This window comes from Rhinopithecus bieti, unplaced genomic scaffold, assembly GCF_001698545.2.
Source record: "Rhinopithecus bieti isolate Rb0 unplaced genomic scaffold, ASM169854v2 scaffold_35536, whole genome shotgun sequence".
Lineage (NCBI taxonomy): Eukaryota > Metazoa > Chordata > Mammalia > Primates > Cercopithecidae > Rhinopithecus > Rhinopithecus bieti.
The window spans coordinates 758,590-769,118 of NW_016814959.1; positions in this window are offsets into that span (position 1 = coordinate 758,590).

A 10,529-nucleotide genomic window follows, 5' to 3' on the forward strand; every position below is an offset into this window, starting at 1 on the left:
GAAGCAGAAAGAAGGTTGCAGCAATCATTCTGTTGAATGCAACAGAGAAGTTCAATGAGACTGGTCTCAGAAGCAATTTGACTTTTTCATCTAATAATTCATGAAAGAGATGCATTTATTCAACAAATGTCTGTTGAGCACCTTCTCTGGACCTGGTAGTATGTTAGGACCAAGTGAGACGACAATAAACAAGATAGATGTAATTGATACCTTTGTAAAATGTATAGGCCAGAGAACATAGAAAATGTAGAGGGGATATATAGAGATGAAACCTATGAAAAATGTGAGTGCCTGATGCTATCAGGGAATAGATGAAGAGTGTCCGGAATAGTCTCCTGGAGGAAAGGACTTCTACTGCTGGCCCCTTCTGCTTGGATATCCGGCTTCCTATGGCTAGGACCAATCTGGCTTAGCCTTTGGCTTTCTGCTCTTCTTTGGCTCTGCACTCTCCTGGTCTTAGTGTTGCCTTTAAACCAGGCCCCATCAAATGGGTGGAATCTTTGTATTCCTGCCCTGGACCCAAGGAACCCCATTAACCAGGTAGATAAACTTTTCCCTTCTTTTATGAAAAGAGGAAGAATTTCAGTGGAAACCAAGTCATTTCAGATATTAGGTCATATGAGCTCTTTGACATGCAAGCTTATCAGTTTCATGAATATTAAGTTAGGATGCTACACATTGGCACCTAGAAGTCTGAAATGAGGAGACAGAGCTGAGATTATAGGAAAGCCAAGGCTGATAGGATTCACAGGAAGAGTATGAGAGAGGAGATAGATGCACGGAGAGAAAATTCCAGGAGTTTTCCTCATTAGGTATTCAGTTGACTACGAATCATTTCATGTGGAAGCCAGGGAGAAAACTACCTGAAGGAACTAGAGGAAACAGTGCCTGGAAATCACACAAGCTGAGAATAATGCTAGCGCCTGTTCACAACAGCCAGAGTGGAAATCTCGTGATTTCTCAGGTAGAATACTGAGATGAGTTTTGCTTCAGTGGTGGGAAACAATTAACCCTAGACTAAATGCTGTAATTTTCACCAACAAAGCATAAAAGTAGATTTGAGGATTAAACTGTTTCCAAGTAACTTGAGTGTTCCGGAATAAAGTTCAAGAATATTTATAGTAATATAAAAACATCTGGCAACCAACATGGTAAATCTTTAAATGTCTGGCATTCAGTTAAAAATTACTGCAAAGAAGCAGGAAAATAGAGTCCATAATGAGAGAAAAAAAGTCACTCAGTTGAAACTGATGTAAAGATGTCAAGGTGATCGAATTAGTAGACAAGGGCATTATAATAGTTATTATAACCATATTTCATGTGTTAAAGACACTAGCAGAAAGATTATGCATGGTAAAGAGAAACATAGAAGATATTTAAAACTTCAGCTAAAATTTCTAAAGATAAAAATTACAATGTCTTTGATGAAAACCACATTGGATGGGTATACTTCCTGGTGATATTGCTGGAGAAAAGATTGAATTTAAAGACAGCTATAAAGACTTTGCAAAATGAAACACAGTGAGAAAAAAGACAAAACAAATAAATAAAACACCACTTAAGTATGAAACAATGTCAAGGTGCCAAATGTATTAATTGGAATCTCTGAAGGACGAGGATAGCATTAGAAAAAAAACTTGAAAAAAATCATAGCCAAAATTTTCCAAATATAATGAAAAATATAAAACCTTGATCTGGGAACCTTGAGCACAAGAAACATGAAAAAAGTGACAACAGAGCATATCATAATCCAATTGTTTCATACTAATGGTCAATAGAAAGCAGAGAAAATACCCATTACATGCAAAAGAATAAAGATAATTATGACAAAATATTTTTATCAGAAACAATACAAAAGAGTAATATCTTTAAAACACTGAAAGAAAAGAACTGTGTCTAGAATTTGCTACCTGGCAAATATATTTTTCAAAAATAAGGTGAAGTAAAGATTTTTTAGAATATAAAAGCCAAAAGAATTTATTACTAGTGGACTTTCACTACAAGAAATGTTAAAGGAAGTCTGACAAGCAGAAGGAAAATGATACCAGATGGAAACCTGGATCTGCACGAAGGGATGAAGATCATCACATGGTTGCTAATTGCATGGATTAAAATAAAGGCTTTTGCATATTATTTAAATTTGTTTATAGATAATACACCTTAAAGCAAAAATATGTGTCATGGGGCTTAAAACACATGAAGAAGTAAAATATATGACAAAAATATCAAGAAGGTCTGAAGAGAAGAAATGGGATTTACTGTTGTAAGTTTTTGTGTGTAAAATAGTAAAATATCACTTGTAGGTAGACTGTGATGAGTTAAAGTTACACATTCTAAACCCTTCAACAACCACTAAAATAACACAACTAAGAGTCACAGTCAGCCAACAAAGGAAATAAAATGAAACTATACATAACACTCAATCCAAAATAAAGGAGAAAAGAGAACAAAGGACGAACATACCAAATAGAAAACAAGATGATAAATTTTAATCCAACCATATCAATAATTGTATTAAATATAAATGGCCTAAATACCCCCAATTAAGGCACAAGTTACCAGATTATCTTTTTAAGAAAATCAAGACCCAACTATGTACTGCCCCAAAGAAATTCACTTTAAATACGAAGATAGAAATCAGTTAAAAGGATTGAAAAATATATAGCACTATTCAATATCAACTTACTACATGAAAGTTATTTTGTTATGAACAGGTGGCAGCCTGTTCATAACTGTAAGACAGATGAAAATAAAACTTTATTTTGTTAGCATATAATCACATTTTATAGCATCTACTAAAAGAAATGAAGCTCCTAAATTGGAGAGGAGCAGTTTACATTGTTGATTCCAGTCACCAAGAGAAAACACTGTTACTCCTTTGTCCCAGTATATACTGATAGAATTCTTCAAATGATGCTTAAGTTGGTAAGAAAGACAATTTCTATAGAAACTGAGAAGGTCTGGCCTTTCTTTGGAAAACTGTTCTTTAGAAGTTACATCAACCCTAGCAGTGACACTGGGATGCAGGAGCACCCTTAGGGAATCCGGATTGACCCTCGAAGTTCCAGCCAAAGTGAGTCAAAGGCAGGAAAGGCAGCTCAAAGGGCTCCACTGATAAAAAGACACCTGCAGCTTCTGTCCTCAGTGTGACTGCAGCTGACCCTGAGCTGGAGCTGAGCTAACTAATGTTCTAGATTATGTTTCCTAACTCTCATCCTGAAATGAAACACCCTCCTAACACCTTGTGCTTTTCCACCAAGAACAGATCATAATTCTAATAAATTATTTGTGTGATTTTTTTCCAGCGTATACATAGTGAATTATTTTTACTTTCATTATTTAACAAATATGCATATATACTTTTTATTTTGGAATAGTTTCTCATAAGAAGTTGAAAAATTAATACAGATAACTCTGGAGTATCCTTCTCCTAGCTTCCCCTCATGATAACATATTAAAAGCAATTAAAATGACATTGGTACAATAAAATTAAACTACAGACCATATTTTGATTTCATTAGTATTTGCATGTACCATTGTGGTGGGGGCAGGGGGCAGTGTAGGTTACGTAGTTCTATGAAATGTTATCACCTAAAACACAGTCATGTAACTAGCACCACAATCAAGATATAGAACTCTTCCACTATGTAGGGTCCTCCAGTCCCCCTGATTTCTTTCTGTGTCCTGATCAAAAATCACAGAATGAGTCAGGCACTGTGGCTCATGCCTGTAATCCTAGCACTTTGGGAGGCCAAGGTAGGAGGATTACTTGAGACTGGGAGTTCTAGACCAGCCTGAGCAACATAGTAAGACCCCATCTCTACAATTTTTTTTTTAAATTGATGGGCATGGTAACATTCACCTGTAGTCCCAGCTACTCAGGAGGCTGAGGTAGGAGGATCACATGAACCCAGGAGGTTGAGTCGAGGCTGCAGCGAGCTAAGATTGTGCCACTTCACTCCAGCCTTGGTGATAGAGTGAGACCCTGTCTCTATTTAAAACAATAAAAAAAACCACAGAGTGTGTTGACCTCTCTGTGGCACAGACAGCTGCAGGTTTTTCCCAGCAGGTTTGCACCTAAATCAGAGCCTTGAACATTTTCAGGTACTGACTTCAGGCACTGAAAGTTATCTTGTTGCCCAAAGAAACTGGCCCTGGCTCTGAGCCAAATTCCTTTAATGCTCATATACACTCCCTACCCTGACCCTCTTGCTACAGACATACCTAGGCAGAACACTCCCTTTTTCTCACCATATGTAAGCAGGTTCCCTTAATAAATGCTTTGCACTGATCACTCAGCATTTAGTGCTTCTCTCTTTGGAACCCCAACCAGTCCCCTCTCTGGACAGTTTGGGGCTCTCCCTTGTGGGAACTCCCCAGCATTGCTTCTGGGTAGATGCCAGCTGTGGGTTCAACAGGGCAAAAGACACTACCACAGAGAGACTTCCTCATTTTATTTCTTTATAATCAAACCCTAGCCCAACCTAATCCCTGGCAACTACTCGTATGTTCTCCATGGCTATATTTTGTTACTGTGATAATATTATACAAATGGAATCATACCTTATGTAACCTGTTGAGATTGTCTTTTTCATTTAGTGTAATGCCATTGAGAACTATCCAAGCTGTTTTGTGTGTCAGTGGTTCATTCATTTTTTATTGCTGAGTAATATTTCATTGGTTGCATGTACTCCAGTTTGTTTATCCATTCACCCATTGAAGAACATCTGGTTGGTTACCAGCTTTCAGCTACTATTTTAAAAGCTGCTATGAGGATTCATAAAGGTTTATATATGAACATAAGGTTTCACTTCTCTAGTGTAAATACTCAGGGTTATGATGGCTGTGTTGTACAGTAAATATATGCTTAATTTTATAAGGTACTGCAAACCTTATTTCAAAGTGGCTGTACTATTTTATATTCCCAACTGCAATGTGTGAGAAATCTACAGATTATCACCTCACATCCTCATCAACATTTTCCAGTTTTTTTGTTTGTTTGTTTTAGTCATTCTGGTATATGTATAGTAGTAGTTGTGTGATTATTGTTCATTATTTTTCTCTCCAATTATGCTATCAGTTCTAGAAGGTCAGAAAATGTGTATTATTTATGGCCTGGCAAACACTGACATTCAATAAATACGTACTGTCTAGCTGAGGGAGTGCAAATAAAAGACAGGGAAATGAATGGAGAAATGGAGCAGTAGAAAGGAAGGGTGGGGAGGAAACAAGGAAGAAGGAAAGACTGGTGAGGAATCTGTGGGTGTGGGGCCACAGTGTTTGCTCACATTCTAGGCTGCTGCTCTGTCTGTAAGACCAGACTGCTGGGCCCTACAGGAATGATGTGTTTCTGTAGCTGCCTGGGCATCTGCCCACACAATGGGACTTACATTCTCTAAAACCAAATAAGGATCTCAATGATATGTCACCTCTTCTATTATTTGGTAAAGTCACACCACCAAAAGGGAGAAGGCACATCTCTTATGTCTTATCCCATAATCTTGCTGCTTAATCAAGTCCATCTCTAGTTGCAGAAGACTGAAAGAAAATGTTTCTCTTGTGTATGGGGGTAGGGGAGAAGGGCATTTTAAAATCTGAATTCTGTTTTCCCTCTTGTTAATCCATGGACTCTCATTTTACAATAGAATAAATATTTTGCTGCTTTTATGGATACCAAGAGAGAATCATTGAATGCAAATCATCTTGAAAATCTTGGATGTGCAGCTTATGCACGAATATAGTGCTAGCATAACAAAAGGGAGAGGAAATTGTCTTAAACTCCTTTTCAGCACCCATTGCCTTTGCAGGCAGTCTTGTTCATTGTTCCCCCTGGAGTATGCCAACCAGTTAATTGCCTCCAGCCTTCCTATCTTCACCACATTCCCATTGTATTTCTTCTCTCTCAGGAAGAAATAACACTAAGATGTAATGTGTTACCTTTCCCATTACCAAATAATGATTATCTACTTTTGGAATTTTAAGTAGCAGCCTGAAATGAGCACGGGTTTATCATCTATCCTGTAGGCTTCTGAGTTCATGAAGCTAAATCACATGAATGGTTATCAGTTTTAACAAAGTGAACCCTGCCTGTAAAACACAGCCTCGAGCTAGTCTTATAGTTCTGTTTACTGTGTTTTTCTACCAGTAATAAGATGGCCCATGAAAAGGGTTTATATGGGAAAGCTTGATTTATTTAATCTGACATTACATGCTCTATATCACACTGATACAAAACACTCTAAATTCATATTTTTAAGAGCTATAAAAAGCATATTTATGCTAAGCCCCACTTAGCCTATTGGGCTTTTGGCAATGTACTGTTTAAAAGAAATTTTAAAAACATCCTTGGAGATTATCCAAAACTACACAATTTCATAGCGATTCAACTAATATTTATAATAAAATCACTATATGCAATTGACTGTGCTAAAACATTACAGGGGTTACAAAGAGAAATGTGAAAGCTTTTGGTTAAATCACATTAGATAGTCTAATATGCATACATTTCTAAATAACTATTTTAAAATGATTTTTTTAAATTAATATTTTATTCTAGCTTCTTCATTGTACTTGGCTCAACTTTAAATCAATCCTTTGTTCATTGTAATGAAGTAAGACAAAGATTTAATGTCAGTTCTTCACATGAGAGTAAGTACTAAAGGTACTATTACCTGGAGACTAAGCATTGTATAACAATTCCAAGTGCTTTTCTGTAGATATGCAAAATTAGCTACGGTACAGAATTCAGACTGTTCTCCTTTTTCACAGACCCTATGCTCACTAATCCCACCTTTCCCTTTCACTCCTGCAGGTAGAGTGCTCAGAATAATAATTTATAAATTAGGTAGAGTTGAATCAATCCAAATAATATAAAATAATATTCTTATTGGAGATGCAAACATATCTTACTTAAAGAAAGATATTTTAAATTATTGGATGTAAATAAATTCTTCTATATTTAGAAGAATTCTTCCACTTAATTATTTTAATTCCTTCCTTTTTTTTCTACAAAGTGCATTCTCACCACTGCTCACAATCAGCTTAAGCACTTCTCAAGTTGTTATTAAAGAGTATATCTTCTTAAAATAACTAATATTTCTAATACAGAAGAATTCATATCTTTTCTATATTTTCTATTATATAGAAAATATGATAGTTCTAAAATACACTAACATTGAGAACAAATACAATACTTAATTGAACACAATATATATGTCAAAGATTATGACAAGTAAATATGTATACTATATGTGAAAAGAAATTATGCCCCATGGCCATCAGAACTGATGCTATATCAGCTAAGTAAAGAGGACTCAGAAATAAGAGACTTAAAAAAAATGTATAACTGTAGTCTCTGTTTTCTTCACTAGATTTTATCATTAGCTTTCTTGTTCACTCATGTATTTCAAGTATGTAGCAGACTGGTTCAAGGGTGAATGATTGATGAAAAGTTAAAATTATTTAAATGCTGCATATGGACTTCCTGCAGAACTCATATGTACAACCATATGTCAATTAAGCAAAGAACAGACTGTAGGAAATCTCTGTTAACCATAAAAAAATGGAAGATTTTAAAAGAAGGAAAGGGAAAAGTTCTCTATCTAATTAGCAATCACCAAATAAGAGGAGAAAGCTGGCAACTTCCAGAGAGGGCTTAGTATACCTCATTGCTCATTTCTCCAAGCGCACTGCACATAGACAGCTCCTGAATGGGAAAAGGAAATTGTCATAGTCTACTCCAAACCCTATGGTTTTGTCATTTGGAGACAATGGAGTATTAAAGAACACAGTTCTTCATACGAGGACTAAATGGTCTATGGGAAGCAATTCCATTCTTGCAATTCCAGTATCCCATCTGAGTGACGGTGCTTCTGACTCTGGCAAGATTAGCAAATGACTAGGCAAGTTTATTGCAGAATCTTCATTTGGCCTGGGAAATTCATTACAGGGAGCCAGTGATGTAAATGCAGGGAGTACTAAGGGAAAAAAATTCCTTCACTTTTTCTGTCTATCAAGTGCATTCTCACCACTGCTCACAATAGGCACTTCCTCAAGTTGTTATTAAAATAAAGAAGTATATCTTCTTAAAATAACTAATGGGCTACACAATTAAAAGATTAGCAAAAAAATGCTTAAAATGATTAGATTAGAATTAATGCTGGAAATTAAATTTAAAACCAAAAAATTGAAGATAAAAGAACAAGAATTTAAAAGTCTAAATACAGTAATCTCAAAATAGAAGGTGAAGTATAAAATGCAAGCTACAACAAACTAACAATTTGGAAAATTTCAAAAGAGGCTTAGAATCATTACAGTAAAAGGTTAGGAGATTTAAGGTTAATCTTAGAGCTCAACCCTCAAGAAGAATTATTTTAAAATTATTTAAAGGCTGCATATGGACTTTCCTGCAGAACCCATCTGTACAACCACATGTCACTTAAGCAAAGAACAGACATTAGGAAATCTCTGTTAACCATAAAAATGGGAGATTTAAAAATCTTTAAGAAGCTTAAGGTAATATGAATTTAGAATTAGCAAAAAAATAAAGGCAATAGGCAAAGAAGTAGGTAGGCTGGGAAGGGCCTGGGCGGGTTCTTTGAGAAGTCTAACACCTCCAAGCCAGCGCTGGCAGGATTTATACCAGATACGCAGTAAGCCGCCTAATGGCTGTAAGGGAGAAACACAGCCCTTGTTTAATACACAAGGTCCCCCTCTCCCCTTTATTTCCCATATGTTCTTTGTGATGGCATTATTTTGATTAGCAATATTTAATGGATTATTAAAAAATAAGAGGGAAACTTGTGGTTGTGGTGGGAGGATTGCTTGAGTCCTCTCTCTTAGTAATAATAATAATAATAATAGAAGATGTGTTTGTTTATTGGCAAAATAGCACAGCAAATAAGGAATAGACCATGAACCTAAGTGAAAGGCTTATGTCTGTTGGGCTGTGTTTTATAGTTGCCCATGAACAGTTTGGAAGTTTCCAAGAACTTGTTAAAGAAACCTGGACATGCTCTGCTCAGAAAGTTGTGTGCCCCAGAGTGTGTTCCTTTGGGAACATTGCTCACCCACAACAGGGGTTTGGTGAAATGAGTTTGAGAAATGTTCCTTACTATCTAACTCTTCTTGGACTTTCAAATGCACATTATTATATTTAAGACAGAGACACTATGCAGTAAGCCTGTTTAAGTTTGTAACAATGTTCCATGACTCTTCATATCTTCCATGGTTCACAGCTCCGGCCTGGGGAGTAATGGATGCTGCCATGAGCCTGTTCAATTGACCATTTTCTGCTCATGAAGTACCAGTTTGACTATGTTGGATTTAGATACAACTGTCAGTTAAAGTCTTGTACGGCTAAGATGATCAAAATGATATAAACTGAGTTCATAGTCAAAATAATCTATGGAGAAAGGATGGTCCATGATGACGATGTAAGCTTTCCATAAAGCTAAATTTATTCAGTTTGAATAACCGATATTTATTTTGAATCCTTCCAATTTGTAAAATGAAATGTTGGTGATAGGAGGTTTAGTGTACTCAGCTATGGGGCTTCATCACAATTGTAAGCCCAACGCTGTAGTACAGAGCATGGTTCAACATAAACTCAATACAATTTGTTGATCTATTAAATAAATAACAACTCTTCTGTTTAGTATCCTATTTTGCCAAACATATAGTTGACAACCCTATGTTGGTTTGATCATTGTTTTAAAACTCAAAATATTGGAATCATGTGAGTAGATGAAAGTCAATTTTACTGAAAATATATATTGCAGCAGAGATGGCTTCTTTTCTGTAGTGTTGTCATTCTCCAGGTACCCAAAGAGAGATGACATTCTTAGCCCGTCTTGCATTTCAGTGAGACCATGTGACTTATTTTAACCAACATGGTGAAAGTGGAATTGATTTTTGCACTTTCCAGATCAGGTCCTTCTCTATTAGCAGGCTGAATGCAGACGACCCTGAGGCCCTAGGAATGATAAGGCCACAGGATCCTGGGTCCCGGAATCACCACAAGAAGGAAAGCCAGTGACCAAATGAATCACACACATTGAGCAATTAATTGAATACAAAATAAACTTCATTGTGTTAAAGCATTGATATTTTGGAATTTGTTTCAGAAACTGTGTTACCTAACATCTATATCTCCATCTATATATGAATACACACAGATACACACCTTCACGGACATGTTCTAGAAGCATATGCACATAAAGGTTAGAAGTGGGGAATAGAATTAAAAGATTTTATTTATTTTTATTTATTAACAGGTTTTATTTATTCTCTGGGCAATAGGATTAACAGATTTTATTATTTAAAAAATTATCATACTTGTCTAAATTTTTTTTAGCAAATGGGCATTATTACACATTAGGTTTATAATCAGGGAGAGAGAAAAAGAAATACATTATTTATTTTTAAATGATTTCCAGCCTGCAACACCTCTTCCTTTTCTTTTCTTTTTTTTTTTTTAGTTTTTGGGATTTTTCCTCATTCCCTGGGTCCCTCAAGCCCTCTGTTTTTGG